Here is a 17,436-nt window from a genome sequence, read left to right on the forward strand (position 1 = left end):
ATCTCTAGCCATTCACTAACAGAGTACAGGTCTTGTTCATCTTTTATCTACTAAACCCCGCCTATTTTCTTTTCTTTTACTTTCCATTTTAGGGTTTTTTTTTTAATTCGGTTTCTCATACATTACATCACAATTGCAGTTTCTCCTACTTCACTCCCCCAAGTTCAACCTCTATGTCCCCTCTTCTCCAGATCCCCTACTCAAATAAACAAACAAAACAAAACAAAGCAAAACAAAAAACCCAACACCAACCAAACAAAAAAAGACAATAACAAAACCAACCAACCCAACAAACAAACAAACAAAAACCCAATACCACCAAAACAAAACAGCAGACCTCCCAGGAATATCCACTGAACACAGCACAGAGAGTTACAATAAGACTAGTCACAAACCCTCATATCAAGGCTGACTGAGGCACCCAAGTAGGAGGAAAAGGGTTCTAAGTACAGGCAAATGAGTCAGAGACACTTCTCCAACACATACTCCAGCTGTTAGGAGTCCCACAAAAACACCAAGCTACACAACTTTAACATATATATATATGTTAACATAACATATATATATGGAGAGAGAGAGAGAGAGAGAGAGAGAGAGAGAGAGAGAGAGAGAAGAAAGAGAGAGAGAGAGAGAGAGAGAGTTCATGGTTCAGAACATAAAGGTTCTCCCTGACTGCTTCTTCAGTCTCTGTATGCCTCTATGAACACTGCTTTGTTGATTCTGTGGACTATATTTTCTTGGTGTCCTAGATCTTTTTGGCTCCTACAGTCCTTCCTCTCTCTTTTGTGGTGTTCGCCGAGCTTTGCCTAGTATTTAGCTGGGCATTTCTGTGTCTGTGCCCATCAGTTAATATTTGACACCTCTCTGATGATGATTGGGCTAAGTATTGCTGTATGAGTATAGCAGAATGCTCTTAAGTATCATTTCATTGACCTTTTTTGCCAGTTGGATATCATATCCTTGATCTCTGGGTTGTCCTGTGTCTGGATCCTGGCCATCCAGACATTGTTTGGTGTAGGCTTCCTCTCATGGGTTGGAACTCATAGACCAGTCAAGTGGCCATTCCCATAATTGGTGCACCACAATTACCACAGCACATTTTGCTCACAGGGCAAAGGTTTTGTGGCTGGGTTAATGCCCCAGATCCACTGCTAGGAGCCTTGCCTGATTATAGAAGATAGTTCAGGCTCTGCATCCTTCCTTGCTAGGATACTCTGAAAAGGTCACTCTCATAGATTCCAGAGAATTTCCACTGAACTAGATTTCTACATTGTTCCTCAAATGCCCTAAATTCCACTCATTTTCCCCAATATTTTCTCTCTTGGTCCCTCCCACTTCTTGCCTTATCCTTCCAGTTGCAATCCCCACCCCACTCCACCACCTGGCAACCCACAAAATCTGTTCTGCCTCCCTTCCCAGGAAGAGCCATGTTTTCATGTTCCATCTTGAGCCCTGCTTATTACTGTCTGTAGACTATAGCATAATTATCCTTTCTTTATCAGCTAATATCCATTTATGAGGAAATACATACCATGTTTGTCATTCTGGGTCTGGGTTACTTCACTCAGAATGATCTTTTCTTATTCCAACAATTAGCCTGCAATTTTCATGCCATTTTTTTAACATCTAAGTAATGTTCCGTTGTGTAAATGTATCACTCTTGTTTTTTTATCCATTATTCAGTTGAGTGACATTCAGTTTGTTTCTACTTTCTGGATATCAGGGATTTAGTTGAACGAGTGTGATAACTTCCTGAACAGAACACCAATAACACAGACACTAAGAACAAAAATCAATAAATGGGACCTCATGAAACTGCTTGTATAAGGCAAAGGATACTGCCAAGAAAACAAAATGATAGCCTACAGAATGAGAAAAAAATTCAACAACTCCACATTCAACAGAGGACTAATATTCAAAATAAATAAAAAGACTCTAGAAACTAGACATCCACAAACCAAATAATCCAATTAAAACTGTGGTACAAAGATAAACAGAGAATTTTCAACAGAGGAATCTCAAGTGGCTGAGAAACACTTAAAAATGCTCAATATCCTTAGCTGTCAGGAAAATGCAAATCAAATCTACTTTGAGATTCCATGTTACATCTGTCAGAATAGCTAAGTTCAATAACACAAGGGACATCTTATGCTGGCTAGGATGTGGAGCAAGAAGAACACTCCTCCATTGCTGCTGGGAATGCAAACTTGTACAGTCACTATGGAAATCAATATAACAGTTCATCAGAGCCTTGGGAATCAATCGCCTCAAGAATCAACTACCACTGTTAGGCATATAGCCAACAGATACTCCATCCTGCCACAAGAATACTTGCTCAACCTGTATGGTCTCTTTACCAAAGATTCCAAGAAATATTTGTTGAGGTGAATCTCACTCTTTCTAAAGATCTGTTAGTTTTGAAATTAAAGCAATCCATGCTATCTCCTTTCTATTCAATGCATTCATGCATCTAATTGGTGTATCTAATTGTAGTTAGTTGATAATTAAATATAATAGTAAAGTTAATAAATATGTTTAATTTCATACACCTCTATTGTATTCAACTTCAGAAGATGCTAGGAATTCTAGACCACATCCTAAGGGAAATTGAACTGTAAAAATATACAATAATAAGAAACATAATTATAAAGATTCTTTACAAGGAGGCTTTTAATGTGGTTGAGTTTTTTGTTTGTTTCTTTGTTTTGTATTTGCTAAGTTTTGTGATTTCAATCCTAATGATCTAAATGAATTTTAAAATTTATCTACTATTTCAGGCCAGTGCTAAGTGAACTGGTTGAACTGCCCATTTTAATCATTAATCAACCCATTAATACTGCCCATTAATTAGCATTAAATAATGATACAAACATCTTCAACTGTAATCCCCCTTGTAATAAATAATTTCTATTTAGGCTTGGTGAAGATTACTGGATTACTCACAATTGTATAAGGCATGCAACTTAGAACCTGGAATTTGCAATGACATGGCTAAATGGTATTTAAACAGATCAATGACAACTTTAACAATTCACCCTTTAACTGATAATATATAATATAAGTTATAAAATATAATAACTGAGGGACTGGACACTAGTATACAGAAAATAAGTTATTATGTAATGAAAACATTTAATGAGCATTGTTTGTAATTTCTCCCAATACATTCAGAAAGTTCAGGCAATCACCTGAACTTTAAAAATAGAGATTATGTGTCTTAGGGGAGGTCATAAATTTGTAGGCATTAAGTAGCAAGCATGCTTAACTCTCTTTTCCATCCCTTAGTACCACTGCCAAGGAGATAACACCCCAAATTCATGAGGTAGTCTATAATAACAAAACACCAGCCAAATGGGCTCTCTTCCCAGAGAATCACTGAAACAAGAAACAAGCACAGCAAAAGAGCTGGAAAGAAGGGAGAGAAAAAAGATTATGAAACAAAACATGGAAAAAATTAGATAAGTAGAAAAGCTGTCTTTTATATATAGTGAAAGAAAAGCACTTCCCACACCCCACTTAGGGAAAGACCACAGTTAAAACATCAAGCACGTTTTTTTGACTATGAGCAAAGTCAAAGCCACCTTATTTCACAGAACTATAAAGCACTTTATAGCTTGGCTCTTCAACCTTAAAGCCATCATAGACGCGGTTTAAAAAAGTTATGTTCTGATATTGCTGGGATAGTTTTATCACCAAGCTATTGTCAAAGTAATTTTTTTTTGGTCTCCATGTATCTTTAACTGAGTAATGGGCTATTTGGAGCAAATGGGAGTAAGGCTAGTTCTTATATATCACTACCAAATGATGGCATAGCACAGGTTTTGACCCTGTGTTGGTCCTTGTTTTTTGACAGATGTTTATTTCTTTCTGGCAAGCCCTTGCTGCTGACAGTTGTGATACTCAATTTTGTGCTAAGATTTCTTAGGTCTTTGTCTCAAACCAGATCTCTCTCCAGACCCATGTGTTTGCATACTTACTGGGAATTTTTATTTGAATATTCTAAATATTTTGAAATGCTTGAGAAGACAACAGATTTGTAATCTTGTACTTTGTTCGTGCCCTTCTCTCCTGAAGGGCTTTATTCTCTGCCATCCATCTGATTTTATGATATCAAGTCTTAGTTCAGAAAAACACATAATAATGCTTCTTTCCCCCTCCTCTCAGAGACAGGTCCTGATAGACCCTGCCTTCAGACAAGTCAGTGTGTCTTTGCTCCTATCTGTCCAGCACATAGCCAGCCCGTTCCTTAGCGAACAACTCTGGCTCTCTTCTAGATATATTCATTCTCTGATCTCTGCCTTCTCTGAATGGGTATTTTCATGTTTCCCTAATATAATTATGAGACTTTCTTCTTGTTAGAGCAAGATAAGGTTAAAATGAGCATAGTAACCAAAACAATAAAGAAAACAGGATTCATTTGTCAAATTCAAATGTTTCCAATTCTCCACATGTCTGAACTGCACCGGAGCCATTTGCTATTTATTTACAACTTTGCAAAAGGTTATTTCCTTTAGCAGGTGAAATTATCCTTCTAAAACATATTAACATTGTTTTCTAAAACTCATGTGCAAATTACTACATTGTAAAAATAGTAAATGGTTTAAACATGTCTGTTTTTCAAACACAAAGGTACTTTAGGATATTTCTGCCTGTCTTTTTAGTTTGGAATGTATTTTAGGAGGCTAGAACCATGAAAACCTTTCATAGCTTTGTTAAAATCAGTGTAAGTCATTGCATGGTATGTTAAATTTCAAGGACGGCCTTCCTGAGGTTTCCAGTAATAACCACTAGATGTCACCAGCACATTTCTGATGTTAATTTTCTTGACCGGAAAACTAGCCTTTACTGCAGACCTACTGTGTGCCAGCCCATTATCAATACTTCTACAAGCTTGCCATGACCATGAAAGTAACTTGGACTTGAGTTCATGGAATGATGAATGTGTGTGTGAAGTGAATGCCAAATAGAAAAGGGAGTAGGATCTCAGTGTACACAGGCACAATAACTAATCAGTGTACAGTGCCAGGTATGTTGGCTTTATAATCAACAGCACAAGCTATCTTTGCAAAAAATCTAAATATTTATCAACAAAATAAACTATTATCAAGCTAAGCATTCTACCACCCTCCAAGTTAAAAGTCTGTGACTTTGTTTCTGTAGGCTTTCAGAAATTTAAATTACCATCCAAATAAATATATTTAATTACTCATAAAACATTTTAAACGGGAATGTAATAGTTTTTATTATGTACTCAGCTTTCTTTAATTGTATAACTTTACATATACTTTTTATGAGAACTTTCTAATTAGTGCTCACATAGTAAGAAAACGGAGTTAATGCTAGGAATTGGCTTATCAGCCAATGATGCTTCCTTGGTCCAAATTTAGGATCACTCTTCCACTAGGTTACCCACTCTTTAGACTGGCTGTCAAAAACATCTCCATGCATCAGTCTCTTTGATAATGTCACTCATTTCTTCTTGAAATTTAACTATTTAGAAGCATATCTCTAAATAACGTGAAATTCAATATGTCTCCTGGCCCACCGTTCATGTCATCTTGCTGTCCACTACCTAGTTATGCCTCTGAATAATACCAAACAAGGCACAAAGACTGGAGAGGTGTCTTTATAAATATTTCTTCCAGTCATACATTTTAAGAAAATATGATGGGATTGAACTTGTGTCAGAATGCAGCCTTTGGGCAAAGCCATCCTTCTACGCAAAAGTCATCACACAGATGACAGAAGAAGGATAAGACAGCCATGGTCCCTTAAAGTTTACAATGTATGTAGTCAATTTCAGTGTCATATTTGAGTCTTTAAATCTTCCATCAAACCCAGTGATTGCTTTATTCTCCTATTGACAATTTATTATAGATGCTAAAGCCTACCAACTAACATCTTAGATTTATATACAGAAAGATTTTCTTTGGGATTTTTAAAGGTAAAGTATTATTATAGCCATGGAAACAGGGTATATTTCTTCTTGAGCATTTGTCTGAATGATGTTTTTAATTCAAATTATTTTAATTTAGAAGTTAATAAAATAAAAGTAACATATTTACTTCATTAAATTTTGGGAAGATTTTAATTTAACCTTATAACAAAGTACAAAAATCTCATAAAAGTTGGAAAGCTGATTGATGGATAAATTATATATTTTATTATTATTAACATTTATCTGTCAAGGCTTTGCATCGTAAATCTTTCAAATCCTTATCAATTTTTTTGTACTGGCTTTGAATTACAGGAGATTGAAAGTAATGGAGGTCATTAGCAAACTTTTACCAATAAAATATATCCAATTTTTAATCCTTTCTGATTAGAAAAAAACATCAACTTTCATGTTCTTTTTCTACACTAAAAAAGAATGGTCTCTCTCTTTCTCTGTCTCTCTCTCTGTTTCTCTGTCTCTGTCTCTGTTTATATGTGTGTGTGTGTGTGTGTGCTTTGTGTATTCCATGTTTTCTCCTCTACTTTTGTCAAATACAGAATATGTATCAAAACCCAAGTGCTAATGTTAAATGTTTTAATCAAAAAGTTTAGAGAAAGACTTGACAGGCACTCTATGGCTTCCTATTTGTCTTTCCCCACCCATCTTTGATATTTTGAACTCAGATCATGATGGCAAGTGCAGAATTAATATTCAGACTGTGAAGTGTGTCTTAGAAAGACAGTCAGGGTCCCCTAGTGATAACAGAAAAAAAGGTTGTAGAGCCAGAATGCCCAGAAACAATCCCAGTTGAGGTCACCTACTGATATAATAGGAAGCCATTAGACACCACAATGCCCTCCCTTTCCTCTTTGTTATGGTGGGAGGAGTGGAAATGCTTACCTCACAGGGTTGTGCTGTGAGTTAAATGAGCTAGAATATGCAAAGCCCTTAGGACACACTGAATGTCTAAATGCTTTGGGGATGTTTACTGTGCTGCTGCTGTTTTGTTTTATTGTTAAAGAAAATGTGGCTCAAAGAGGTTAGAAGCAAATGGTCTGCTAGGCTTCCTGGTTTGTCCTGAAGTAAGACTCAGTGAAACAGTATTCAGCAAAACCAGAACGGGGAAGTGGGAAGGGGTGGGTGGGAGGACAGGGGAAGAGAAGGGGGCTTGCGGGACTTTCGGGGAGTGGGGGGGCTAGAAAAGGGGAAATCATTTGAAATGTAAATAAATTATATCGAATAATAAAAAAAAAATGTAATTGTGAAAAAAAAAAAAAAAAAAAAAAGAAAGCAAAATGAATCCTAGTCCTTATGGAACATTAGATTAATCGAGTGGACACTTTTCGAAGTTAGTCTTTGTTTGGGTAATAAGTTTAAAGAAGAACAAGTTATATGATTTTTTTGAATCATTCTGCTTTTTAAAGGGCCAGCTAGATTTTTAAAATGTTCCTTATGCTTATCAACATTATGAGTTGGTATAGTTAATCATCCACAGGATGGTTTATAAATGAGGAAAAACAAATGTGGGGAAAGGATTTCACACTGAACAGCAAGCACATTTTTTGATGTGGAAAGAAGTAAGCTGTAGAATGAAGAAAAGAATGGTCCCCAAGTTTAGGTAAGAGAAAAATGGAGAAAATATCAGAATTTTTTTTTTGGAGAGCTTTATTCAAATTATATACACCTGGATTTACCAGTTATTTAATTCAGCTGTTGAACAAGACAGGGTGAGATCTTGACAATCCAACAATTTTGTTGGCTAACTATTTGTAAGAAGGGGTGTGCTTTTTATTTTATCATCACTAGGAGTTGTGAGGAAGATTCTGACATTTATAATAAGTGAACTCTTAAAAAAAAAGGTTTATACTTGCTTTAGAAAGGACTGTCTGCAAAGCTTGCTTATGTGTCTCTGGGAATGCCGTGTAAGGAAGGAAGCCTTCAGTCCTATCATGAACTATGAAGAAGGCATCACTTTCATAACACAATGGTACAGTTATAGGCAAAGAACTGAGCAGAGGAACCAGGCTTAGGCTTTGCTCTTGAATGGCAGTAAAGAGGCACACTAACAGCCATCAACTTACATAAATCTTACTTCTTAAAAATGAGTCGGGTTTTAACAGACATAGAAAGCAGCTGGACATTGTTAAGTATGACCACCAAATGTGAATGAGTCCAGAGTCCTGGTAGCAGGACGTATTCAATAAAAGGGGATCAAATAAGGCCTTTACCTCCCATGATCTTACATGAAACAGACCTCTGTGTACTTTACTCTCCATACACAGGCAGTCTCTCAAGTTTCTGATGAATTGAAAGGCTTGTGAGCATAAGAGTTTTTTAGTGGTACCTGATGTACACTACATGGTTTGTAGGGTCTGGGTACAAAACTGATAGAGATATTCTGCTGTACAATGAATTCAGTACTTTTCCTAAAAAACAAAACAAAACAGCACAATGAAAACAAAATCCTAAAATTGGCTTCAGAGACATAGCAATGTTTTTAATGAGATTTCTTAAGCCGCACACACAGCCATACCTCTGACAGGCACCTTGCTTTTTTAGCCACCCAGAGTGAACTATATGTAATCCCACTCACCCAACACTGTAAGGCAGACAAGAATACAATCATTAAGAGCATAAATTTTGTGGTGTCAGTCAAAATTCAAAATCCTAGCCCTTGTGCTACGGCTTCAGGTAAGTCATTTATATTGTCCAGATATTGTCCATGGTGAAGCACTGGAAATCTTTATAACTGGTATCACCTATTTACTTTCACATAGAATTTATTCCTTCTTTTATATTAATTTTATAATTAAGTTTGTTAATGTGCCAGGTTCAGGGAAAACGGGGAGTGAGGGCATCTTATGTGAGAAGGAGAGGGGCTATGAGAGAGAGAGGAACTGGGAGGAGCAACAATGTTTGGTATGTAAATTAATTAATAAGAAATTAAGTCTGTCTGCTTTTATATTTTAATGAATAGTAACGAAATGTGCTTTACTTATTCTATGGTTCTAAATTTAATCCTCTATCATACAGAAAATAGTATAATCTATGCCCAATACATATTTGAGTTCCTGTTCATATATCAAAGATTTATGTTTTTCTAATCATTGAAACTGTGTTAAAAAATAGGGGGAAGTTAATTTTGTATGAGTAGGAGTACATTAACAATAACGCATAAAATGAGAAAATATTAGTTAATAGTTAAGTACATTTCATGTTTTCCTTTTTAATAGAATAAGGTGTAACTATTTTAGTGACTCGTAATGTTTCTTTTAATTGCCTAAATTCATACAAAAATAAAGCACAGAGTGGGACATGCGCTTTTATGGATAAACATTTTTTTACATACCCACAAGGAATGTGTTCTGCATATAAGAACAAAGCTTCATTCATGATTGCATGTCACATTCTTTCTGGCTGGTTTGCATAATATCTAGTTTCTCATTGGTGTAATTGTTAGAATCTATCATTTTAGAGATGACTATTATGATCAACGTTTCTAGGTACTTTTCTAGGTAATGTTTACAGTAGTAAACCTAAGTAAATTCCAAGACTTTATTTTCTCTCAAGGCGATCTAGGTAAGACAATCTGCTTTGGTCTTTGCAGAGTCTGAGCCAGTCAGTCTGCAAAAAAGAGAGAGGTGGAGACAGGGAATTCATTAAGGTGCACTCCTCAGTTAGATATTAATATATTAGTTGTTTTGTTAAGCTAAGCCAAACACAATGATTACTTTGCTTTCACAGTTGAAGGTGCTTACTGCTACATGTGGTGTTATGGAACTGAACAGAGAAACACTAGAGAAACTCCACTGGAGAGCAAGGAAGGAAAGCATTAGCCATTTAGAATGGAGTGCTTTTAATTGTATTTAAAACCTCTCTGCTTTGCAAACTTCACTGCACAGTATTAAGACTTAAGTTAACTAAAATCTTAAAAGTATTTTTACATAATTAAAATCATATCTGTCATATACATCTCTAATTTTTCTCTCTTTATCTCTTTCTGTGTATTCATACTCTTGTGTTTGATCATAGTCTGAACATCAACGTTCATTCAATTTTTAGAGTTAGATATTTCATTGTGCTTACAAAAAGAGAACCAAATAATAATAAAATAACAGTAAATATGTACTTCTTAAATGAAAATTAGACCCAGTTGAGCCAGTTTTCAAATAAGAATTATTTCTGCACACAGACTAGCAGGTCATTAGTACTAACTAGCTGTGCACAAACAAAAATTAATCAAATATAAATATTCACTATGTAGAGTAGATTAACAGGATTGCTTTCAAACTCAGAAGGGGTTAAGGAATAACAGTGACTTCCTGTATGATTTGCTTGTGGATACGTGAATAATGATGCTTTTAAACATAGTTACACATAGGTTTTATATTTTACACTTGTAAATATTTTATAGCATGGTTTTAAAAAGCCCATCTAAAGATATGATAAAATAAATTCATTGGGAAATTTATTATGTTTTGGAAGCCTGGCTAATTTCCACAACTCAAGTAAGTGTAGACACTTTAATCATGGTTCTATCATTATACACAATGACTAGTTTAAGAATGACGTTCATACAGGGTCATTAGGTTGCATTGCATCCTGATAAACTGCATGTCATATTCAAGTGTCAGTAATTATATCAGTTTTCATTCATTAACTTAGAGGTAAGTTTTTTCTTGTGAAAAAACAAAACAAAACAAAACAAAACAAAACAAAACAAAATAAAAAACTCTTTGAATGTTCAGGATGTGAAAGAACAAAGAACAGTTGGGACAAAATATATTTGTATTTGACTCCAGGAACTCAAAATACTCTGCTTTTGTATTGTCTGTATGGTTTCATATCAACACTGTTAAGCTGGATCTGAAAGTCATTGAAGGCGGTGTATGCGAAGCTCTGACACTTTTCACTCTGAATTGCATTGTTAGAGAGAGAGAGAAACAAAGGTTATTACTCAACCTTCCATCTACATCCGGGGAAAAGTGAAAGGAAGCTCAGAAGAGAGCCTAAAGCATGGCACCAGAGATTTTGTTTTAAGATCTCAATCTATTTATAAAGATTATCATGGCTCTGTGCATGAAAAGGGTCCAGGTCAGAGCAGAGAGCAGTGGGATGACTCTCGCAAGCCGAATGAACATAGAAGATAGTTGGATCCCAGAGGGGCAAAAAGTTATCTCTGTGATGCTAGGAAAAATAATGTAATGTCTGGGAATGAGATTTGACTATTTTCCAGTTCATACTTAGCAAGAAGAGAAATTTGACTACTGGAGCAAGGGCTCAGAGGTTTAGAGCATGTGTTTCTCTTGCAGAGCTCTTGGGTTTGGTCCACAACATCCACATCATGACTCACAGTTACTCAAAATCTAGTTTAAAGGGATCTAGTACCCTTTTCTGCCCTCTGGGTACATGCATATAAATAAAAATAAATTTATATATTTAAAAAAGTTACATTTGGTATGGAAACAATAAATGGTAACCAGAAACAAGCACAATAAAAACAGATATTTTTTCAAGAGAGGAGTTGGCTATGTTCTTACAGAGCAGTGACCAGCTGTTTTCATTTTATAATCAATAAACAATCCTCTCTGCCCATCCTCTTCCTTTCTGCCTCATTTATTCTCTGCTTTTCTCACTTCATGCTTCCTTCTTGTATAACTTGTCTTAAAAATTATCACAATGATACAGCTTGGTGTTAGTCAGAGTTCATTAGAGGAACAAAACTGAATACACACACACACATACACACACACACACACACACACACACACACACACAAATATATATATTGTAGGACTATATAGGCTAGGGAATTTACCAGTCTAGCTTAAAGGCTGTGGTCCTAATATCTAACAATGGTTATTTCATGTCTAAAATGCCAAGATTCCAATAGTTTAGTAGATGAATCTGGATGTCTTCAGCATCATAGACAAAGTCCAGTTTTGGTGATGGAATCTTAGATAGCTGATCATCTTCAGTGTACATTTGTCTCCTGACCAGGTAGGTTCTAAAACTGGCTGCAGCAGTGGGACAGACAAGCTTGCCACTGTAGACAGTAGACAAGAAACAAAGCTTCCTTTTTCCATGCCACTTCATTTGGGATGCAACCATTAGGTATGGCCCAGATTTAGGGTGGGTGCTCTTGTTTCAAATGATCCAGCTATGAGAATCTCCTAAGTGTGTCTAGCAGCATGAGTTTTAGTTGACTCTAGAGGAAGTCAACTTGAGAACCAGTACTAAACACACACACACACACACACACACACACACATACACACATGCACCCCCCCACACACATATATATTTGTTTGTGTGTATAAGTACTATATAGGCCAGGGAATTTGCCAGTCTAGCTTAAAAGCTGTGGTCCTAATATCTAACAATGGTTATTTCATGTCTAAAATGCAGAGATTCCAGTAGTCTTTAACATTATCATTTCAGTATCATTAATTTGAAGACTGGGCTTCTGAAGTCCTTCTTTTTTTGGGCTTTCCACTTTTATCAAGTTACTTAATGCAGGCCAGTTTTCTGTAACACTTTTCAACTATCTTCTGAATAAGATATTATTAAGCATTTTTACAGTTGTGAAGAATTAATGATACAAGATCTGTATTTTGTCCTATCCCAAGATTCTGCATATTAATAGTATATGGTAAGATTATAAGCCACAAGATTTGTCAATAATTGATATTTACAGCAAAGAGTAGAATCAACAACAACCCATCTGTCTTTTAAGAAATGGAAGTTAGGCAGGCAGTTGTGGCACATGACTTTAATCCCAGCACTTAGGAGGAAGAGGCAGGTGGATTTCTGAGTTTGAGGCCAGCCTGGTCTACAGAATGAGTTTCAGGATAGCAAGGACACACCTGTCTGAAAGAAAATCTTTTTCTTCTTTTTCTATAGAAAAATATGTCTATTAATTAGCTTCAGCATCCTAGAGACAGGAGCACACTAGGGAGAATGAAGTCTTCCTCTTAGGTTTATTTTATGTAGATATTAACTGGACAAAATTGTTTCTCAAGTATTTCAAATATGCAATTTTGATTCTAGTCTTTAATCATAAATGTAGGCTTTTGAACCCTAGTCTGTTTGTTTATTTGTTTTTAATTCTTAGATAAATTTATGTAAGGAATGTTATTTAAAAGAAAAGAACTGTACAAAAATAATATGTTGGCTTTAGAAAAGCTTTAAAGTTTTAGTAGAATATGTTTTTTATTGATTACACCTATTTTGTTTTCATTGATACAATTAGAATTTCTCAATCATGATTGACAACATATATAAAGAATATTCATTTAATATGAACTGTATGTTGTATTACAATTAAAGTACTGTTTGTAAATACCTCTACATTTTTCATAGAAAATAAATTAAATAAAGTTTAGTTTCAATAAATACTTAATAATCTTGAAGTTGCTGTCCCTTTTGGTCCTTGGAATTTGTTTACTGCAGAACTTTTGTGACTGGGGAATAACTTTCAAAGTTATTATGGTGATTGAGATCTGATTGGTGAATATTTGTATACAAAAGTCAATAGTGTATATGTAGTTGTGGGTGCCTTAGCTTGACATCTGTTAAATGTGTTTGCTGGTAGACTCAGGAATAATGGTTAATTAAATAATATGCCATATCAAATATTTTGTGTTAAACATGATTTTCAATGATTTACTATTTTTTAAGTGATATAAACAACTAAACATAAAAATTTTAAAAAGGGACACATACAGATGCAGATCTAAGTCAGGTGTTGCCCATGCATTATTATTATAATGTGGACATAATATTTTGTAGGAAATATAACAGCAACTTCATTATCAAGGATAAAATGTAAAAAGCTATGTTCTGCATACCTGCCTCACAGTCAGGCAGCTGACATAGAACAGGGAAAGGGCTGGCTGCAGTCTCTGGCTCCCCGGAAGACTGGAAGACTTCCTGACACCTAATCTAGATTTCCCCATGCATGCAAAAAACAAACCCTCCTGGAAGGAAAATTGTGAAGTTAATTAACAATTCAAAGTGGACAATTTTAATTTCTGAAGTTACGTTATTACTCAAATGACATTATCTATCTATGAACAGAAAAAAATTATGGGAGCAGGCCCAATTCTCATACAAGGCAGAAGACTAATATTACAGTGAATGAATCAGAGAGAGCCATGGGATCAGGTTCCACCTGGGGCTATGCTGCACTGCAGGCTTGCTTAGTCAACAGGATCTGTTCATTAAAACCAAGTGTATTACATTTCAGCTCTATATCTGTTGCAAGCAACACACTCTCAAAGTTTATGAACGAATTGATTTTCTTTCAAATAGCATCGTTTTCATGAGGTATTTTACATTTGATCTCATTACTCACTGTACAGTTTGATTAGTTAGGTTCATTATAGCCCTGCAGATAGAAGTACACTCAGAAAAAGGCTCATAATAAATAAAAAAGAATCCTTAAAACATATGCAAACATATTTATTGCTCTTTTTCCACCTTAAGTTCTACTTAGAAAATCAGAACATTGACAGGAGCTTTTTCCAAAACTTTGGGATTCTAAATTGACAAAATAAGGTAGCTCTTGCTATGGTTTGGATAGTGAGCATTCTATGCTAGGTCTAGGTCAGGACCTAAGTTAGTGCTGTTCAATCTACTGTGGAACTTTAAGACACTATGTGGTTCCTATGTCACTTTGAGAGCAGGTCCTTGGCAGGAGTTCTGGAACATCTCTATTCTTCTTGCTCCTATGACTTTAACCACAGATTAGGAAGATAGTGTTTTCCTCAGTTATTTGGCCATATTATTTTATTGTTTTTACTAAGCCAACAGCAAAAACAACAGCAACAATAAACAGCCAACCAAACAAAACACAACAACAATAACAGCTATGGACCACCATTACAGCCAAAAAATTATAATAATAAAAAAAGACAGACAAATTTATTCTTTACATTTGTGTGCATGCATGTGTGTGATTGTGTGTGTGTGTGTGTGTGTGTGTGTGTGTGTGTATGTGTATGTGTGTGTGTATGCACATGCACACAGTTGGGGATCAAACATAACCCCAGGAAGAGTATAAACCTAACAGATGGGCAACTCTGCTCACTTTTATTCTTCTATGATGTGTCTTCTTCTTTGTGCCATTTGGATTTTAGGGGAAGCAGTTTAATGTAGCTTTCAACCTTTTGGAATCAAAAGCCTATGTAGATAGTAAATGCAAACAAACAGCCCTCCCAAAACCTTTACCCACATGCCAGTAAAATAAATTTAAGATTTTATTTATTCTGTAAATTAACTACAGTAAACCTTGCACTACAGTAAACCTTATTTCTACTTAAATCAATATATGTAATTAGTATATATGTTCAAGTGTCAGAGTGAGGCTGCTGAACTTTTCATGTGTGTATGTGCTCACACCCATGTGGACACTGGAGACCAGAGGAGGACCCTGGGTGTCTTGCTCTATCGCTATCTGGTTCTTCTCTTCAGAAGGTCTTGCTTAACATGTAGATCGGATTGAAGTCAGCAAGTTCCAGTTATTTTCCTGTCTCCATCCCTGAGCACTGGGATGTTAGACATGCACAACATCACCCTGCTGGGTGATATATGTGGGCACTCAGGTCCACATCATACCTGTACAAACACAACACACTAATGGTATCCATCTAGCTCCATATCAATTTTCTAAAATGTCTGTTATTATCGGTCACTTTATTATCACACGCTTTAATGATTTATGTACTAGTTACATTGAGGGAAATCATTACAATTATTAAACAATTCATTATCAAACTATACCATCTGACCACTATCAACATGATGTACCATACAAAAAATGTACCCTCAGAATATTCTTTCTCTCTAAAACTAATTTATATGTATAAACTTGCTTTCCAGCATCATCTAACATAACTACTAGCAGCAATATACTTTGTGGCAATCTCACTGTTATTATAAGCATTACACATGAATAATTTCTATATTAAATAAGAAAACCCATAAAGTGCTAACTGGCATAGCCCACAGCCTGAGTTAAAACACACAGCATATGAACAAACATGTTTTTAAGGCAGTTTAAATAAAGAGAAACAAATTAACAAAACATGAAATCAAAGGATTCTTATTTCCATATGATGTGTTCTATGCATGAGTGATCCCAAAGTCCCTACCATCCACTAAACACTCCCTGCAGTTTTGTAGGATTCAAAACTAATATTCAAAACCTAACAGTCTTTCTATACACCAATGACAAATATTCCTGACTGCTTCAAAAATATAACCATCTATACAAGGAAATGGAAAATCCCTTCAAGGAAAGTTTTAAAACACTGAAAAAAAAAAAAAGAGAATAAGGAAAACATGGAAGATAGACAAACCTCTCATGACCACTAGGTTGAAAGAATAACATTGTAAAGGTATTTTTCACACCGGAACCAATCTAAATATTCAATACAATCCCCATCAAAATTCCAATGCCATTTCTTATAGGAAGAGACCAAACCATATTAAAATGCATATAGAAGACCCAAATCCTCTTCTTAATCAAAGTGATTCTGAGAAAAGTAAGCAGTTTTGGAAGTATTATCAAACATTATTTTGAGTCTACCATAGAGCCATGTTTGAAGCAACAGGATAGTGGTGGCAGAAAACCAGATACACAGATGAAGGGAGAGAAGACAGTGATATAAACCCATAGTTAAAGCCAACTGATGTTGGACAAGGATTTAAAAATGTGCACAGTGCAGAAAAAAACAAAAACAAAAACACAGTTTCTTCAACAAATTAGGCTAAAAATTTTTTGGGGGGGTCTGGCTTCCTTAGTATGTAGCACTGAGATTTATTTTTTGAAAACATTCAAAATTTCAAATAGTCACCTCTTCCTCACACAGGTAAATATCATTAGACAGATCTAGAAACTTGATCAGAATAGATCTGGATGATAGTTTACAAAACTAATATAAGTTAGGAAAGAAGTAATTTTCTATTCCTAACATTTAAATGCATTGTTCATCATCATAAAATTAAGAGAAAAACTATTTATTAAACAAGTGTCTATTTTTTAAAATAAAAACTTTTAAATTTTATTAGATATTTGCTTTATTCACATTTCAAATGGTGTTTGCTTTCCACTGTACCCATCCAATAAAACCCTATTCAATCCTGCTTCTTCCTGCTTACCAACCCTCCTCCCACTGTCTTGACATGGCCTTCTCCTACACTGAGGCCTCTACCCTTCACAGGACCAATGGCCTTTCCTCTCACTTATGTCTCTGCTACAGATGAAGCGGAAGCCATGGGTCCTTCTGTGTGTATTCTTTGGTCAGTGGTTTAGTCCCTGGGAGCTTTGGAGGTACTGATTGGTTCATATTATTGTTCCTCCTTTGGGGCTACAAACCTCTTCAGCTCCTTGGGTCCGTTCTCTAGCTCCTCAATTGGGGACCCTGTTCTCAGTCTATTGGTTGGCTGTAAGCTATGGGTATTTTGATCTCCCTTCTAAGAAGGACCAAAGTATCCAC

Source organism: Apodemus sylvaticus, chromosome 2, assembly GCF_947179515.1.
Source record: "Apodemus sylvaticus chromosome 2, mApoSyl1.1, whole genome shotgun sequence".
Classification (NCBI taxonomy): Eukaryota; Metazoa; Chordata; class Mammalia; order Rodentia; family Muridae; genus Apodemus; species Apodemus sylvaticus.